The following is an 18,567-nucleotide window of genomic DNA, read 5'->3' on the forward strand; positions in this document are numbered from 1 at the left end:
GGGGGGGGGGTTAGAGGTAGAACAGCCGACTTGGGACCAGAAAGTCGCAGTTCGACTCCCTGCCATGCCCACATGTCGTGGTGTCCCTGAGCAAGACACCTCACATACACATGAGACTACCTGTATTAATAAACCCTAACTGCTCCCCGTGCGCCTACATAGCTGCCCACTGCTCCACCTGGGTGTAGCTCATGTGTGATGGGGTAAATGCAGAGAAGTAATTTCATCATTATATAGAAACACACATTCATGACAACTAAAATGTGCCAAACTTCACCCGTGTTTTTTTTTTTTGTTTGTTTTAAATCTTTCCTTGTCTTGAACTATTGTTTCATTTTATTGTGAATTCATTTCTAGAGTTCTGTTTTTATTTATGATCTTTTTGTACATTGTCATATAGATCCGAACTACCTGGATAAAGATATGCTGTGTCTCAGTGGGTCCGTGGAACAACCTCAGTTTGAATAAAAGTTTATTTTGACCAGATTAATGAGCTAACGGCTAGTCTGAGTGTGGCCAAGACTAATGTCCCTCTCATAAACTTCATTCATAAGTTTGAACTTGCTGCACAGGGAAAAGCAAACAAAGCATGTCATCTTAACGAGCAGCTGTAAAGCACGGTGGTGGAGGTGTGATGGTTTGTCCCAGAAGTGCAACAAAAATACCTTACAGCAACAGAACCGGGACCTTTGCAGACGTAGAGTCAACTGTGTAATATTGTGTTTATCAAACTACACCAAAATGTTTTGAGTCAAATATGAAGTTTAGGATGAAACTGAGTCTCAGATCAGGACATTGATTTTAAAACCAGCAGATTTACAACATGGCTGATCTTCAATTTGCCTCTTCAAATTATTGAATGATGGGGAGTACCTGTTTTTGTGTCCCCCGTAGTAGAGTAAAAAGGGAAGTAGGAAATACCCTCCATCTATCTGTCTTGTGAGTATAATAACGTGAAAAACAATTGAGGTACCAACTTCCTTTTTGGTGTATGGCTGCATCTAGAGGTGCATTCACACCAGCCCTGTTTAGTCCGCTTTAATCGAACTCTAGCTCGTTTTTCTAGGAAGTCCGGTTCGTTTGGGGAGGTGTGAACAAGCCATCAAACTCTGTCTCGGAACAAAAAGGCGAACTCTGGCCCGGGCTAAAACCTAGGTCTCGGTCCGGCAGAAGAAAACTCGAGCGTGGTTCGAGTACAGTGTGAATGCAACCAGACCGGGCCCCGCTCCACAAGCAAGAAGTGGAGTACAGTGCAGGGCAAACAAACATCTCTTACCTTATATGGAGCCGTCAGCTGCCTTGTGTGAAAAACAATATTCTCCATGGTCTTCTGCCTCATCTTCCACTCTTGCTGAGTCCATTTTTGAAAAATGACAAAATATAACTCCTAAAACTGCTAAAATTTGATGCCACTCCGTTTTTGTTTTTATTTCCAGAAGAAGAAGTGTCTTCAGAGGTTTTTGTGTCGTTTCCTTCAGTAGTTTTTGGTGCAGCGCCACCACAGGCGAGGGGGGGAACAGGTTTGCTCGACTGACTCAGTGCACGTGTGAATGCGAACCCCATCAGATGCAAATGTAAACAAATGTTTTGAATTTTGGTCCCCAGTCAAACCGAGTCTACCGGACTATCAGCTGTGAAAACGACCTTAGGTTTACTTGCATTTCCTGGTCAAGTCCAGAAAAACACTCATCTCCAAAACTACAAACATTCACTATTCATGTTTCTCGGTGATGGGAGACATTGATGCCGTTGGACTCAATCTTGTATAATTTGTTTAATCGCCAGAACGTAAGCAGGCACTTTAAAAAGTTTATTAATTTATTTTTTTAGCTTCTGTGATGGCCGATTGTGACTTTAAAAGCTCGGAGCTGAAGAAATGAAGCTGGAGATGAGACAGGAGCCACCACAATTCTTCTCCTGGTGTTCTCCTCCTCCTGCAATTAGACATCTTGTTTTCTCCCTCATCCAATCATCCCATTTTAATGATGCTTCACCCTCCAATCACCATCTGTCCCGCAGGCAGTAACACTTATACGTATCGGCTGTAATTAGACAATCACTTCCACATGTGGATCAAACTCCTGCTAGCCACTCAGCCCCCTACCTTACCCTCCCATCCGCCCACTGTCTCCTTTTTCCTCCCTCTGTTTTTCTTATTTCTCCGTCTCGCACTCGGCTACCCTCCATGTGCCCCTTTTCTTTCTTTTCTTTTTTTAAAACTCTCCTCCTCTTTCCCATTTCTTTCTGATTGAATTACCATAAGCGCAGGTTTGTGGCCAAAATATGCCAGCTTGTTTTAATTAAACCTCTTCTTGTTAGACAAAAGACTTTCCAAATGTCTGTGAGCAGTTTGTGTTGTGTTTTTCTGGGGAGGGGTGGCGGGTTCAGGCTGTTTGTGTTGAAAAGGAAAAACGTAACCAGACAACTTTGCATGGCGAAAGATAAAGAGTTGGAGGAAGAAGTTGGGGATGGAGAGGTAGAGCAGCTGAGTGGAAACAGAGGGGATGAGATGGTAATGGTAGTTGACGGAGTTGGGTTCACAACAGGTTCACGGTGACATCATGGTTGAATTGGGGGGAACATTTATATAGGAAAAACTATTTGCCTTTCATTGAATGCACATGTATCCCAAAACTACTTCTTTTTTTTTCTTTTTGTTTCTAATCCACTGTCATTCTCATCTTGGCCACGAGCAGAACATCCTGCAAACACCAAATATTTAAGTGTGTATAGTTTTATTGTGTATCTTTGCAGGTTTTTTTTATTTATTTCAGTGACAAAGCGCCTTGATTTCTCAAGTTGTTTATTACACTTTACAACCCCAAATTGGCAACTGCTCCCCAGCGTCACTCACTTTTCATTTCGCTGCCTCCCTTTCTTCCCCACAGCTCGTGTTTTCTCTCCCTCCTCCTTTGCCTGTGAGTCTAGCCAGCCCTCGCCCCTGGTACAGTATGTTCTTTGTGTGTAGGCATGTTTAGCAGTCGGAGAGGACAGTAAATACATAAAGGAACCTCGGGACACAAAATGTGTTTACAATGTATGCGTGGGTGTGATTATTTTTGTGTCAGCTCTTTTTCTCGCTGGAGGAAAATTAATAACAGGGTGTTGTGCATTAAAAGGGCTCTCTGTGTACGAGTCGTGGTGCCATTGTTAATTGGTTTGTGGGCTGGACGAGTCTAGCTCTGTTTTCTTTTGCAAGTCTTCATGCGTGTTCGTGTGTTTGTTTGTCTGTGTGCCCAGAGGACGAGAGCAGACATGTCATGCATGCCTGTCACCTTCTGCATGCACCAAAGAGCCTCACATGACATCAATTTGAGAGCAGTGGGATAGCGATCTCATTACCAACAGGCTGTTGCTGATTAAAACCTGCCGTCAGCACCGCCTTACCAGCACCCTCCACACACACACACACACACCCTCGCCACTCTCTTCTGCTTCCTCGTCCTCTAACTCCCCCCCCCCCCCCCCCCTTTCTGCTTCCTCCTCCCCTCCCCCCCCCCCCCCCCCCCTTCTTTCTGCTTCTTCCACCCATCAACTCCAGAGTCGCACCACTCTGCGGTTTCTCCGCCGCTTGCTGCCAAAAAGGGCCCCATTTTATGCTCTGCAGAAGGTTATAAGCTCCGTTCTGTTTTGTCCTCAGTTATCCTCCATTTTCTTCTTTGTTTTATATCATCAAACTTTTCAAAGTTTAGGCTAGACGTCTTAACCAAATTCAGAGACCCAACAAAGTTCAGTCAGGTCATCTGGATGGTTTCTTTTTTTTTGTTGTTGAGACGTTTTGTCTTTCATCCAAAGGACTTCATCAGTCCGAGGAGCTACTAAAAACGGAGTCCCACACGTAGCACACTCACATAGTGGACCAACCAGTTTGCTGGTGATAAGATGGTTTCTGGAGTCCGCCCTCTCCCCCGTCGACTCCTCTGAGGCAACCATAGCCAAAGTGGTTCAAAACATCAAAGTTCATGCTCACTAATCCAGGGACCTTTTCTAATGTCGTTTCTCCATCATAGTTTTTTTTTTTTTTTTTTACAATAAGTGGCTCGTAGCTAAAAAGAAAATATAGTTTGTGGTGTCTTAAGGCCTGTTTTAACATGAGGATGCATTTGCAAGCAATAGTGTTCATTTAAATTCAGAAATACAGAAATAATCTTTTTCCCATTCAGATGTGGTACTCCTCCCTGCTCTGTGCACCTTTTACTGACACAAAAACACAAACAGCTCTCACCTTTCACCTTCCCCGTCAACTGTTACTGATACGTGTGTCACCTCCACAGATGGCTGCAGCCGTGAACTTCACACCGCCATTGATGGGATTTCACAGAAATGAACAAAAAATCTCTTTACAAGTTGCACAACCAGAAGCCTGCATAAAAAAATGAATTAGACACTGAATATAGACTGTAAATGCTGAGCTTGCATCAAAGGTTACATAACCTGTTAGGGTATTTATTCAGTCATATACAGTATTCACTCATTCTCAGTCGTTTAGAGTATGTGTTGGGGATGACTCTCAGGTACTGCCACCAAGTTTTAGTTCAATTTTGATTAAAAATAATTGTGAGTTACATTTTTTGTGTGTGATTTTTTTTTTGTTAACATAGGTCAAATAGCTGTTAACTTCAAAAGTTAATACCAAACTTTTAAACAAAGATCTTGAACAAACTGTTAGAACTCAGAGTGGATAACTCAGCTACTACCACACTGAAATTTATGTAGGTATATGGAAAATTTACGGAGTTATCCATATTCTTATGTTTGCTAAAGTGTGGCAGCCATCTTGGATTAATTTACCTCTAAAAATTAATCAGTTGTAGATGTATGTCCGTTTATTACTTCCTTGGATGTTCATTAAAATCCATCTGGATCATGATATTTTGCAAGCAGACATTTAAAAAAAACACACAGGCAATGACATTATCGTTCGCCATCAATAAAAGCTCAGCAGATTAAAACTCAATTAAATGTATCTTACAAAGTTCAATAAATGTATTGTTTCTCAGCAGAAGCACAAATGTTAACAAATTTAATTTATATTAAATTTTGCTGTGTTTTGTGTGTATTTTTCGTTATCTTTTATTTATTTATTTGGCTGCTCCCTTCCTTAGGGGGCACCATAGTGATCAATCTTCACACAAAGAATTTGGCAATTGTTTTCCACTGGATATCCTTTCTGACACAACCTGGACTCAAACCTGCAGCCTCAGGATTACAAGACTGTGGCACTGACCACTGAGCTACCGCAGTCTGGGGTGTGCATAGGAGGACCAATAAAACATTGTGATCATTTCAAATAGATGTCACAAGCACACTAATATATGCTCCACCAGCAGAATGTTGAATTTCACATAAAATCCACTGATGTAGCACTTTCCCATGAGGTTGCAGGCAGATGTGGAATTGTTTATTTCTGCTTTAAAACACAACTCTTGTCAAATAATAAGTATATGACTTCACATTTCTCTGGGGTGCTTGGTGGTCAGTGCCGCAGTCTCTTGGGCTGCAGGTTTGAGTGCAGGTAGAAGGGCATCCGGCATAAATCAATTGCCGAGTCTTTCATGTGAGTTTGCCCACTGCTGTCACCCCTGTGAACCCCAGTAGGTCAAAGGACTGCTCTCTTCTGGACAGAGATCTTTGTGGTTGTTCCTGGGATCTGCAGCAGCTACTCTTCTAGTTTGGTGGTCACCTCTGTGTTTCAGTGACCACTGGGACCACTGAGGCCATGACTTTCCACAGCTTCCATTTCAGCCTCATGTATTACTCAAGGATGTTGCGTTATCTATCACTACTGCCCTCTTCTGTAGTTTGTCGACGGTGTGGAAGTCCCACAGGATCTTAGCCATGTAAATCTTTACCACCCTTCAAGTAGTCTCTCACTTTGGCTGTGGGACCTTCAATCCATGCAGATGTTTCTGTGCACCATTCCAGCCTCTATAATTGTCACACTGTTGGGAGCTTTGTTTTACTTTTGTGCATTGAATCAAACTTGTGCTTGGTGTTCTTGTGCTTTATTGTGGGTTTGAGTAATTTTCCTAATCAGCTTTAGTTATAGTTTACTACCTCTAGATACCCTTAGTTTAACTCTTCACTTACCGCTCATCCTTAACCAGCTCACTTGGTGTCATTGATCAATCTCACTCCCTGTACTCATTGACTGTCAGCAGTCTTAGTCAGATCCTTCCCTTTATCCTAGACTTTTCCACAGTCTGCCTCCAACATGCCTGCATTTAGGTTGTACTACAACCCATTCCTCTGTGCCATGATTAGTTCCTCTGTGCTGTCCTTCAGTCCAGCTCTCTCAATGATCAGGGGCCGAGATGGGGTAGAAGTAGGGCAGCCGACTTGGGACCAGAAAGTCGTGGTTCGACTTCCAGCCATTCGCACATGTTATGGTGTCTCTGAGCAAGACACCCAATTCCAATTGCTCCGCAGGTTCTTACATAGCTGCCCACTGCTCCACCTAGGTGTATCTCACGTGTGATGGGTTAAATGCAGAGAACTAATTTTGCCATTGTATGGGAACATACAATGACGACAATCTCAGACTTCCCTTCCCTTCAAGCCCCTGGTTGGATTTGGTGATTTCAGGCTTGTCCTCCACCCTCTGATGGTACATGATGTGCAGGGGCTTTCCTTTTGACACGGTTCTGTCTGTTTCTGTTTTCCTGCTCCTCTGTGTCTGTCGTCTTTGTGGTTCCATGTCTTTGTTATCCTCTTCTGTTTTCTTGTATTTTTGTTATTTTGTTCCTGATGTTTTGTCTCTGTCATTTTCTCACTCACTCCTCAGTTTGTCTCTCCAGTCTAATCATCCACACCAGTTAGCAATTAGTATTATCCCAGGTGCACTCATCATCTCTCTCTCCCTTAGCCTTACTTAAACCTCTCCTCTTCACTACTCCAGGATCTGGTCACTGTTCTGTTTCCACACAGATGACTCAGTTCTCTGCCGTTCCTGTCTGTCTGATGATCTGTCTGAATCTGTAACTCTGATTTCCTGGTCCCTACCTGCTTGTCTGTCGTTAGTTGTGTTCAGTTTATGCTTGCCACGTGCTTGAGTAAGTTTTGTTGCCTTGTCAGCTTTTTGTTTTTGTTGTTTAAAATAAATTATTTTTATTTTAAACTTCTGCCTGACTTGCCTGCCTGCAAATGGGTCTAAAACCTGAGGATTGTGTCACTTTTTTAAGTTGTTTCTTCTTCTTTCTTCTTTTCCATGGTTGGTTTCTGCTGTACCACATAACAGGGTGTTGGACTTGGGGCAAAACCATCCATCCTTGTTGGAAATAGGAACTTCCTCCTATTGATATCAGTGGCTTTTATCTCCTCTGGCCAGGTGAGGTGACTGATGATGGCTTGGAGTTTGTACCTCAGGATTCTCAGGACCTGCCTTACTCTTTGTAAGAACTTGGTTGTGGCTGCCTTCCTTGCAGCTTCCCCACCCACATAAACCCAAAGCTTCTGTAAGCCTCTTGAACATTTGAAATCTTGTCGTCTTGTAGTTCAACCTTTTTGAGACACTATTCAATTTTATTCATGCAATCGGAACAACATTGTATTGCAATGGCTGAGTATCTTGCTGAATTACCATTCCTTTTTAACATCACTTTCAATATCACATCGTTGATGAAAAAAAAGCTGTTTTAAGTGTGCATGCATACATTGTATTAAAAATGCATTCTCTTGTAAATGCATCTAACAAAATATGAACAAATTGTATCTTAGCAATACATTGCAAATAATGAATACTCATGAAGGCACTTTGATACTTGCAGCCTTATTTGTCTGTAGTGTGCAGACAACACTGGTCCATCCCTCATTGATGATGATTAATGATGAATAATAAATAGTAGGTCAGTGTTAAGTGCCTCAGCAAACAGAAAAGTGCATCTAAAGAAATAGTCAAATTGAAGGACAGTGAACGAAAAAAATCAGTTCATTTTTAGTAAAAAAAAATGTATCTCTTTTAGAAACATTGAAGAACTAAAGTACTCATTTTGTGCACTGGAAGCAAAGTATCTCTAATTACCAGTATTCTTTTTTTTTAGGACAAAGCCTACTTTCCTAAAAAGAATGACCAATTTAATTGTCCCTTTTTCTCATTTTTGAACAAAACCTGTATAAATGCACTTTATATTAACAACAGATCAATCAGTGAATAAAGGGAACACATGAAGGCAAAGGGATCCTGCTTTAGTATGCAGCCTGCACTTCTGCTGTCTGTTGCTGGATGGCTCTGCAGCGTGCTCACTGAGGCCAGTCAGTCAGACAGTAGCAGACAGCTTCATCTCTGACATGAAAAGGCAGTAAGTTGCCCCTCAAGGACCAAATGGCCAGGTTTGATCTCATCACGGATCAGATGCTATCCATTAAATGTTTCCTTACCAGAAAATCACCGTGCTGATTTGCTTATGAAAATCCTGTAGGAGGAAGAGTCCTCTTGAATAGCTACAAAAGCTGTGGAGACGTCGAGGAGAAAGCCTCTGTGCTTCTCAAGCAAGGCACGATGGAAAACGTGTCGTCTTTTGAATCCTTAAGATTTGACAAAAATGACTAACATTTATACCAGGCTTCGAGTGACGTTTTGTTCACCTCTCATTTCTGAGTGCAGTGCACTTTCTCATTGCACCTTTACTGCTTCATTTCCACAACAAAGTTTTGCAGAACTCTGAGCGCATTTGCAACTCCATTACACTTCTTATTACATTCCACATTTTTTATACAAGTGTTGAATGTAGTTCCCCGGCAGGCAAGTTTAGTCACAGTGAGCCAGTTGATTGGTCTCATTCCCTCGTCTCTCTCAGCCGGCGCCCACAGTCGCAAAGTCAAGGCATTGCAAACATGGAACGAAAGCTATGGAGTGATACTGATACCCCCAAAGGTGTGCAGCCCCCTTGCCAGATGTGTGTTTGCGTATGTCAGTGAGTTAATCACAGTTTCATTACTGTGGCTGCTTGTAGATGCACGCGCTGCTCTCCTGTGTGTTAGAGTTGGCCTATTTTTGGGTGGTGAGCAACAAGTTCAGAGATTTAAATTAAACACTTGAAATCTTGCTATCCAAGACCGACTGATGGCACAGTTTCCCATAAAGTAAAGGTAAAGAGCGACTTTGAGACAAAGAAAGAGAGGAGGGTGGGGGTATGGGGGCAGCAAGTTGAAACCTAAGCTCTATGAACCCTGTTTTCCCTGCCTTGGGGCATTCTGTGGCTGGTAAAAATATGTGCTGTATATTTGAAGTGTTGGATCACGTGACAAAGGCAGGGTTTGTGAATCAAAGTACATAAGGATTTCAAGAGGAGCGGGAGAAAGAGAGAAAGAGGGTGTATGTTAGAGACAGGGAAAAGGAGAGAGGAGGAGGAATGCAACAGGCTGAGCTCCGTCGTCGCTGTGAGGCGGACTTTTGACTGACAAACGCAACTTCTCTACGCCTCAACTCACTTCTCCTGATTTAAACTCACCAACCTCCACTCTGTGCGGCGTTCACGTCCCACGTCTGGTAAGTTTGCTTTGCAGTCCTATTCTTCTAACTTCCTTTAGTCGGCAGTTTGTGAGACTAGAGGACAGGCAGAGGACATGTCAGAGCATGAGTGAGAAGTGTTACTCTTGTCCCTCAGCCTCTCTTTGTGAGCAAGCGCTCGTGGGACAGCACGAGCGGGGAGATTGAGTTTCCTCAAGACAGCTTTAATTGAGAACAGAGATTTTGGAAAGGAGCAGAAAGAGCAAAGGAAGGGAATGAAATCCGATCAGGATCTGTGTACGATTTAAAGCTAGAAGTGTGAGAAGATGAATACTTGTTGCCATGTGAAGTTTGTCTTTAGTTTTCTGCTCCTGATTTTACATTCCAATTTATACTTCTTTTATGATTAATATCTGTTTTTTTTTTGTTGTTGTAAATTTAAGAACAGCAAAAAACAAGTGGTAAATTCTTGACGTTCTATAAAATGTATAAGAATTAACACAAAACAAAGCATTTTTCACAGATTTAAACTCCAGTTCCGGTCTGCTTCACAACAATATTAAACAATTTTCCAGCAGCAGACGAAGTGGCCGCCGTGGCCTGAAGGCTCTCAGCCGAATGTCTGTCTGTCAAAGCTGATGGATCACTCCATCAACATCACAAATGACTGAGTACGTCTGGTCTACCTGAGTATATACACGCTCGGTCACTCTTCCCCCCCTGAAGGGAACAACAAAATTGACTATGTCGACAATCACAATCTGCCATGTGTCTGATTGTTGCTGCTGATTTGTGTTCTGTCTGCTGTCCAGAAGGTTTGTGTGAATAAACCTGCTGACCTGCTCCCTTGCATTCAAACCCATATCTTTTTTTACAGACGGAATCATTTCGAATGGCATCCTGTGTGCGACGTGATGCATAAATAAATGCACTGTCTGATTGACGATGGTGACTAAAGTGTTATTTGTATGCTAAGTGATCTCTCGCTACTTATCTTAGCTTTCTGCAGCCATCAGCCGACACTGCACTGATGAGTGCTCACACTACACAAGGCCTTGTTACGAGCTATTCTTGCAAACTCTTCACAAATCTATTCCAGATTAATTTTCCTTTAAATGCCTGAGGGGGTGTTCATCAGTATGTCTCAGGGAACGGTGGATGAGTTTAATAGAGGGCGGAAAAACAAGTGGGTGCGATCAGTTTGTTATATATTAAAGATCATGGTGGGAAAACCGAGTTTCTTCTTTGAGCTCTCGCTCTTTTTCCATGTGGATTTATTTGTTTAGAGCTCAGTCTGTTGGTCGACTTCAGCTTTGAAATGCGTTTGTTGTTGTCTTCAGTTTTCCTTTTGGTTGTGAATAAACTGCTGGAATGGTTTGTGTGTGCTTGCATGGTCATGTGTTAGGGTGTGTTGGGTATAACTTCTTTAACTGTGCTGCAATCTCATCTTTGTTCTCTTTACTTTTGAAGAATGACAGCCCCTCAGGCTCAGAGGGATGTCTGGCTCTTCTCTTTTTTTTCTGTCTGTCCCTCTGTCTTTCTCTTTTAATTCATCTGCATTAAAAAAAAGAGAAAATTCTTTGTCTTCTTTTGTAGTGTGCGTCAGCTGAGTTTAATTTTGAATGTTTTTTTTCCCCTCTGTGTTGCAACACATAAATGAAAAGCTCCATAGATGAGACCATTTGCAACTCATTTCTGATAGCAGAGGCCACCATGTCATTGTCCACAGAATTATTTTGAGGGATTTGGTTAGAGCTGTGTTATGTATGGGACGTTTCCCATTTGCTTCAAAAATTTTAAAGTCTCGTGTGACATTTATTGCTGCTTTCACGTCAGTTTTTTTTTTTTTTTTTCAAACTTTAGGGGCAATGGACTTTGGTGTGTCTTAAGAGAATTCAGTGGTAGTTATGGTCCCAGGTGGCTGCAGCAAAAACCACAAGTTCCACTTTTAACATGGAGGAACAGCTAGAAACTGATTGAGCGTGTGTCTAAGTGTCACTTAATGCTAAATGAAAAGCTGCCTACCTAAAGTCAAAATAAGACCTGACCCATGGCAGAGCTGCAGAGCCTGGAGCGACGGGGGCTGACCCCAGCTCCGACCCGGAGACCCTCAGCAGCCCATAGGCTAGCCTCCGTCATAATGAGAACATTGTGTATTGTATTACACAACGCTATCATCAACATCATCCCTGTTAGTACTGCAAACACAAAACTTCACTCAGTGTTATTCTTCTTGTGACAAAAAGCTGAAATTTTCCAAGAAAAGTGAAGCTTTCACCTTAGTGTCTGACCACGAAGACGTCACAGGATCATTTAAAACGCCGGTTCACAAATAAAACTTGAATCTTTCAATGGTCATCATCAAAATGGGCGATCATATAATAGCCTGTGTTCCTGTGTGTTTCTCTGTCTGTTAGCAAAATATCTCATGATCAGTGGATGAATTTAATCAAACATCCATCCATCCATTTTCTTTACCCGTTTGTTCCATTTTGGGTCACGGGGGTCGCTGGTGCCCATGTCCAGCAATCACTGTGCGAGGGGCGGGGTACACCCTGGACGGGTCGCAAGTCCATCACAGGGCCACATAGAGACAAACGAGACAAACAATCATTCACTCTCTCACTCACACCTAGGGACAATTTAGAGTTACCAATCAGCCTAACATGCATGTTTTTGGTCTGTGGGAGGAAACCGGAGCACCCGGAGAAAACCCACGCATGCACGGAGAGAACATGCAAACTCCACCCAGAAAGGCCCCTGGACCGGGGTTTGAACCAGGGACCTTCTCACTGAGAGGCAGCAGCTCTACCAGTTGCGCCACCGTGCTGCCTTTAATCAAACAATTAGATAATAATCTTTTGATGTACCGGTACATCTGCAAGTGATTTTATTTTGAAATTAACCCCAGTCAAGATGGTTGCCACAGCTAATTAACTTTTTCAAACACATGAAGGGCCATAAATCAGTCAGTTTTATAGATAATAAGCTGAGATTTGGTGCAGTAGTAGCTGAGAGTGATCCTCAACAGAAATCTCAAGCTGTAGCAAATCACACAAAAACTCTATAAAACCTTGGCATTAATTGTAGGAGTGAACTTTGTTAAGAGATAAATCTTGTTAGCGGACATTTATAAAACCTTCACAAAGGAATCAATGGTTGTACATAAATAAAGATGGCTGCAGCAGTTAAATGACTTTTATTAATTAGCTAACTTAGTTGGCTGCATATATATATGAGAGAGCTAAGGGTTTGTGTTGTAGTAGCTGAGTCATCTCCATCAACTCTGACAAATATATGATATCTTTGTTTTAAACTTTGGCATGCAAAGCAGCGGTCGACATGCATTCTGTCAAGAAATACTAGTATCTTAGTGCTGCATATGAGAAAACTGTAGTTGTAATATGATTGTTGTATATTGCAATATCAGTCTTAGTTGCATTAAGTTGAAATTTTCCTCACATCTCTTTCAGGTCCATCATCATGACAATCACAGCGTCTCTGCCTCTATTGTACAAATCAGCTGTGAGCGTTAAGTCAGTGAAAGTCCATCAGTCTCCAGAGTAGTGGTGCTCGATACAACAATTTCCTTTCTGGCTCCGATACTAAGCAAAATTCAGGCTAGTGTCTGCAATCCCGATCCGATATCATTTGTGCAAATACACCCAACGTGTCTGGTAAATTTAAAAAAAAGAAGAAGGAAAAAAAGCAGTGTATTTCAAATCAAAATTTCATAAAGAATACAAGACATCAAAGTAATCATTTTTATTTTAAACAGCCTATAAGTTGCGGTTTTTTTTTTCATAATTTGCATGCCTACAACTTATATGCCGAAGCGAAGTATTTATAGATTTTTTTCCCATATTTATTTTTTTAATTTACCCTTTTTTTATCCAGGTAGTCTCATTGAAGAACTCATTTTCAAGAGGGACCTGTTTAGGGAGCAGATGGTGGGGAATAGGTGCCTTGCTCAGGGGCCCAGAATGGGGCGAATGAGGGTGGAGGGAGGTGTGGATGTTCCACCTTTTCCACACACATTTTGATGTTGACGGTACTGGGAGTTGAAACTTCGACTTTCCGATTACAGGCCTATCTTTTAACCTCTGCGCCACCACTCCCCCAGTGATTATAAACCTATTTTTGGCTGAGATGACCGTTTACATTAATTTTGACTGAAACTATTGAACACTACCATTTTCAGCCACTAGATGGCACTTGAGTAGTATGGCATGCCGTTGTTGCATGCAGCATTTCGCTGCACCGCCCCAGCGAAATGCTGCTAATTTGACCATTGAAGTGCATTTATTAAGTAAAAGTTCAACTGAGACACACCTTTACTATAATGTCGAGCAAACAAATAATTATTTTAGGTGCTTGTTAAATTTCGAAGAAATGCGCAGCGTTTCTCCTTCCTGATTTCCTCCCTCTGCGCACTCCCAGAGCACCGAGGCAGCGGATACTTTTGAAAATGCAGCTGATTTGACCGTCAAAGTGCATTTATTAAGAAAAAGTTAGACTAAGACACACTTTGCTATAATTTTGAGCAAACAAATAATTGTTTTTAAGTGTTAATCTTGTTAAATTCTTGTTAAAGTCCTCCTGTGCATGCTCCTGCGGCCATCATTTGGCAGCCAATCAATTTTTGGCACAACACCGGCCCACATTTCCGGGTTGTCAACGGTGATGCGTAACAAACGCGATACATCAGCGGTGACGCACAATAGATGCAACATATATGGCGAAGCAACATATTTATGGATTTTTCCACGTTATTAGACATATTTGGCCTGATGCGACTTACGTAAAGGGTGGTGCGACCTGTACGGCTGAAAATACGGTATATTGAAGTTGTGGCCTCGTTTACAATATATCTGAACGTATACAGACTAAGAAACTGACTGAGCAGCATGCCACAGTGTTTACATGCAATACGCACTTACCCAGGTGGAAGAAAAAGTAGTTCCCTTCAACCGCGTATCATTCAGACAAGATCTCAGTAGTTTAGTTACTTTCCACTACCTTCCTGTTAATGATATGCATTACCTGAAATAACTGAAGTATCAAAAGTATCGATAATTTAATTTGAGAATCGATTATGGAGCATAAAGTTCTGCTATCAATATTTCTGTATCAAGCCGCACATCACTACTGCAGAGCATACATGCACTGCACTTTAAGTGCAACAGCAGGTTTTTGTGAAGGTGACAGTACCAAAGTTTTATTACTAAACCACCACTAAATATCAGTAAAAACAAGTTCATTTTAATTTATTTATGAAATACTTTTTACTGTTGCACATTTTTTTTAAAGTTTTTTTTTTTAAATTCCTTCTAAACACACTACAACCTTTCCTCCTAATCTTTCAAAAAAGCTCAATGAAAGACAAACAGATCCTGTCAACTGGAAATTATTCCATAAAATACGTGCCGGGCAGTCGTTCTTAAACCTGTCATTGAACACTAAAGGAGAGAAAACGTGAAATATTTTTAAGGCCTAATGTATAGCTCTGTGTGTCCATTCTGGACTGTGTTAACAGCATAATTGCATTGTAAATGAAAATATGTGTTTGCCACAGCCAGGAACATTTGGTGGTTGGCTGTCAGACGCAAATGGTTTATTGCCAAGTTGTGTTTGTTTCTAAAAAGACATTTTTTGCATGTCAGTTTGACATGAAGTATATTATGGCCATTCACTGGAAAACCTAATTATGTCGTTTGTGGGTATTTGTGCCTTTTTTTTCTGCGGAAATTATGTTTGTATGTGCATTTTCTCCTCAGGGTGTTGAGAGCGCAACTCCTTGTGGCTGCATTTCCTCAGAATAAATAAGTTTTTATTGTGTTTTTTTTTTTGGTTTTCCAGGTATCTCTTCCTGCTAAAGTTGTATTAGTTCATCTGTTTGTGTGATTCTTTTTTTAAGGAGATTTTATTTTTCGTGGGCTTGTTATGTCTTGTGGTTTTATTTCATTTATTTTTTGCTCTCATATCCGTAACGCCATAACTACTTTTCTTTTTCCATCACAAAACAAACAACTCAACACAAGCCTTTCAACAGTAAATTTTGTGCAAAACAAAAGGTGATAAGCGTACTGGATACCGATTGTTTGCTTGATCATTTACGGACAGTGGTTGAAAGATTTCAGAGAAAAGAGAGACAGAATGGCAGATAAGCAAATCCAACAAAAGAATCACATGAGATAATCAAACAAATGCATTCAAAAAGAGAACGCCTTTAGCACTTTGCTGTTGCATAATTTCCAGTTAATAAAGACCACCTCGGATATAAAGAAGACTTATTAGCTGGGAGGAGAAAACATGTTCTTTAGAAACTATTTATTGTGAGAATTAAAGCCAGAAAATCAAAAGAGCAAGAGAAAATAGGGGGATTGAGGCTCGTTCTCAGCCCAGAGGATCAAAGTGTTTATCACCAGACAAACAGCATTTTTCAGGTCTTTGACCAGTCAGATCAGACTTTATCTTTGGTGAACACTCAATAAAAGGGGGGTGGGGGGGGAAGCATCATCATGTGATCTATTAGTTGCTATCATCCAAACTGACTACTCAAAAAGCTGACAATCGAACAATATAAAGATGTGGAGGAGTGTTCATTCACCTGAAAAGAAAAATTATAGAATGAGCATTACAAATGTGGAGTTAAAACATAATCCTGCAAGTTATTTTTTTTTCTGTCTTTCTTTCAAGATTCAGTTTAATTCAGTTTATATATATAGTGCCACGTCACAACAGAAGTCATCTCAGGGCACTGAACAGAAACATTCATACACAACAAGTTAATAACTATCTGAGGAGCAGACTGCTTTGAGTTAACTTCATGGCTGACTTTCATCTTGAGCAAGCATGAAGGCGACAGCGGAAAGGAAAAACTCCCTCATGAGGAAGAAACTTTTAGCAGAAACAGGCTCAGGACAAGCGTCCATCTGCTTCGACTGGCTGGGTTTGAGGGGAACAGATACACAATGGCAGTGTAAGAATCACATGTTAAGATAGAAATAGTATCAAATGAAAACTATTCAATTTTAACAATTCATTTAAGGAAATGAGGTTAATTTGTCCTCCAGCAGTCTAAGCATATGGCAGCATAACAAGCCAACCCTAATGATAGGATTTATCAAAAAGGAAAGTCTTAAAACTGGACAATGTGTCAGCCTCACGGACAGAAACTGGAAGTTGGTTCCACAAGAGAGGAGCCTGATAACTGAAAGATCTTCCTCCCATTCTGCTTTTGGAAAATCTAGGAACTGCAAGTAAACTTGCAGTTTGAGAGCGAAGTGCTCTGTTAGGAAAATATGGAAAAACAAGATCAGTAATATAAGATGGAGCTAGGATGTTGAGGGCTTTGTAGGTTAGAAGTAAGATTTTATATTATATTTTGGAAGTGACAGGGAGCCAATGGAGAGATATGATCTCGCCTCCAAACTCCAGTTAAGACTGGCAGCAGCATTTTGGATTAACTGAAGACTTTTTAAAGTCGTATTTGGACACCCAGATAATTAACCATTGCAATAGTCCAGTCCAGACGTGACAAATACATGGAGCAGTTTTTCTGCATCATTTTTAGATAAGATGAAGTTATTAGTTTTTATCATTTATATTATCATGGTCAACACATTCTTTTAGGGCTGTTTTAAGATTTGGACCAAGCTCCAGTCATTTGGTCTGGATGGTTCAAACTGAAGCTCTTATTACAAAACACTTCAAGTCGAGCCCAAGACCGTCTGATTGTGACTCTCTGGAAGGACTGAGGGGGCATGAAGGGTTAAAGTTAACCTGCTGCTCTTACGACTCTGAAGGTGAAATGATACTGCCCCCCTGATCCAAGGCTCGTGACATCAAGAAAGCAGAGATGCCGTTTATACATTTAAAAACTGTTCTGCTCACAGATTCTGCCTTGCTCTTTCTGGTTACGATTAACAACAAGTTACGAAAATGTGATTGAGAACGATCAGCCGATAAACGACAGTCTGCGCCACCAGCCGGCTGCAGGATTCAGTTTTACGTGAATCGCTCGAACCTCACTCAGATATTCAACGAGCCTCTTTTGGTTTTTGAGCTTCATCGTTAAAAACTCACATCATCCCAAATCAGACGTCTCTGATTTGGGATGATGATTAATGAACAACCAGAGGAAGCTTAAAGAGGAATTTGTCTTAGCGGCCAAATTGCAAAACTGTTTCCCAAATGAGGCAACATCTTTTATAGGATGTTTATAAATCAGACTTGTTTATGAACTCACATTGTGTTAATTAGACATTTCAATAAAAAAAAAATTAACTTGAACCTTGTCACATGAACAATGCCGTTGTGTTGCCTGTGTCAGTCTTGTTGAATAAAACCAAATCTGAGATTACATAATCTATGTTATAAACCAATCTAAATTTATAATAGTTAAATCAACCAGTCATCTCTGAAGGATGAAAAATCTGTAGTTTTTCATTCAAAAGTCACATTTTCTTGTGTTAGAATCACAACCAGGTGGCTGAGTGGTTAGAGCAGTCATCCTTCAATGTGAGAGTTGGGGGTTCAATTCCACCAACAGTCACATGTTGAAGTGTTCATGGGCAAGACACTGAACCCGTCATTGCCTCTGACGTGTGCTCCATCGGTGTATGAATGTGATAAAGCACTGATTATTCTTCATACTGTATATAGTAGAGTGCTGTATGATGGGTAAAGTGCTTTGATCTTGATTAGATACAAAGGCTCTATATACGTACAGTCCATTTACAACCAACAAAAACAAATCCTTTAACAAACCAAAACTAAATTTGATTATGTTTTCAATATATGTTTCTATTTTAGTCAATCGAACATGCTTTGGTTGTTTTTTTGGAGTGGTGTCTAGGAGTTGAACACTTTTTGTTTCCTCTGTGGTCCAGCATTAAACGACACCTTAAGTTGCCTAAAGTTCCAGTTCGACCTCTTTCAATTTATGAAGACTGTTTAAGTAAATCTTTCTAAAGCTCAGAAAATGTTTAACACCTTAAGCTCATCATTTAAAGTTAACCTTGAGTCTCTCGTCAGACAGTGATGCACTTTCCCTGGAAGTTTAAAGTACCGGTATTTGGCAAAGTAGCATTTAGTAAAGACAACCAGAACAAACG

At 40.9% G+C, this 18,567-nt stretch overlaps 1 protein-coding gene across 1 annotated transcript in view; it reads left to right on the forward strand.

Annotated features, from left to right (window-relative positions):
* The first annotated feature begins 9,304 nt into the window (after positions 1-9,304).
* The window catches only part of LOC119411936 (retinoic acid receptor gamma-A), a 53,776-nt gene continuing 44,513 nt past the window's right edge, over positions 9,305-18,567 (forward strand). Inside the window, exon 1 of the mRNA XM_037678905.1 lies at positions 9,305-9,487. The gene's annotated coding sequence lies outside the window, so the exon portion shown is untranslated. The remainder of the gene's footprint in view (positions 9,488-18,567) is intronic.

Source organism: Nematolebias whitei, chromosome 7 (genome assembly GCF_014905685.2).
Source record: "Nematolebias whitei isolate Nwh7 chromosome 7, NemWhi1, whole genome shotgun sequence".
In the NCBI taxonomy this organism is placed as follows: Eukaryota; Metazoa; Chordata; class Actinopteri; order Cyprinodontiformes; family Rivulidae; genus Nematolebias; species Nematolebias whitei.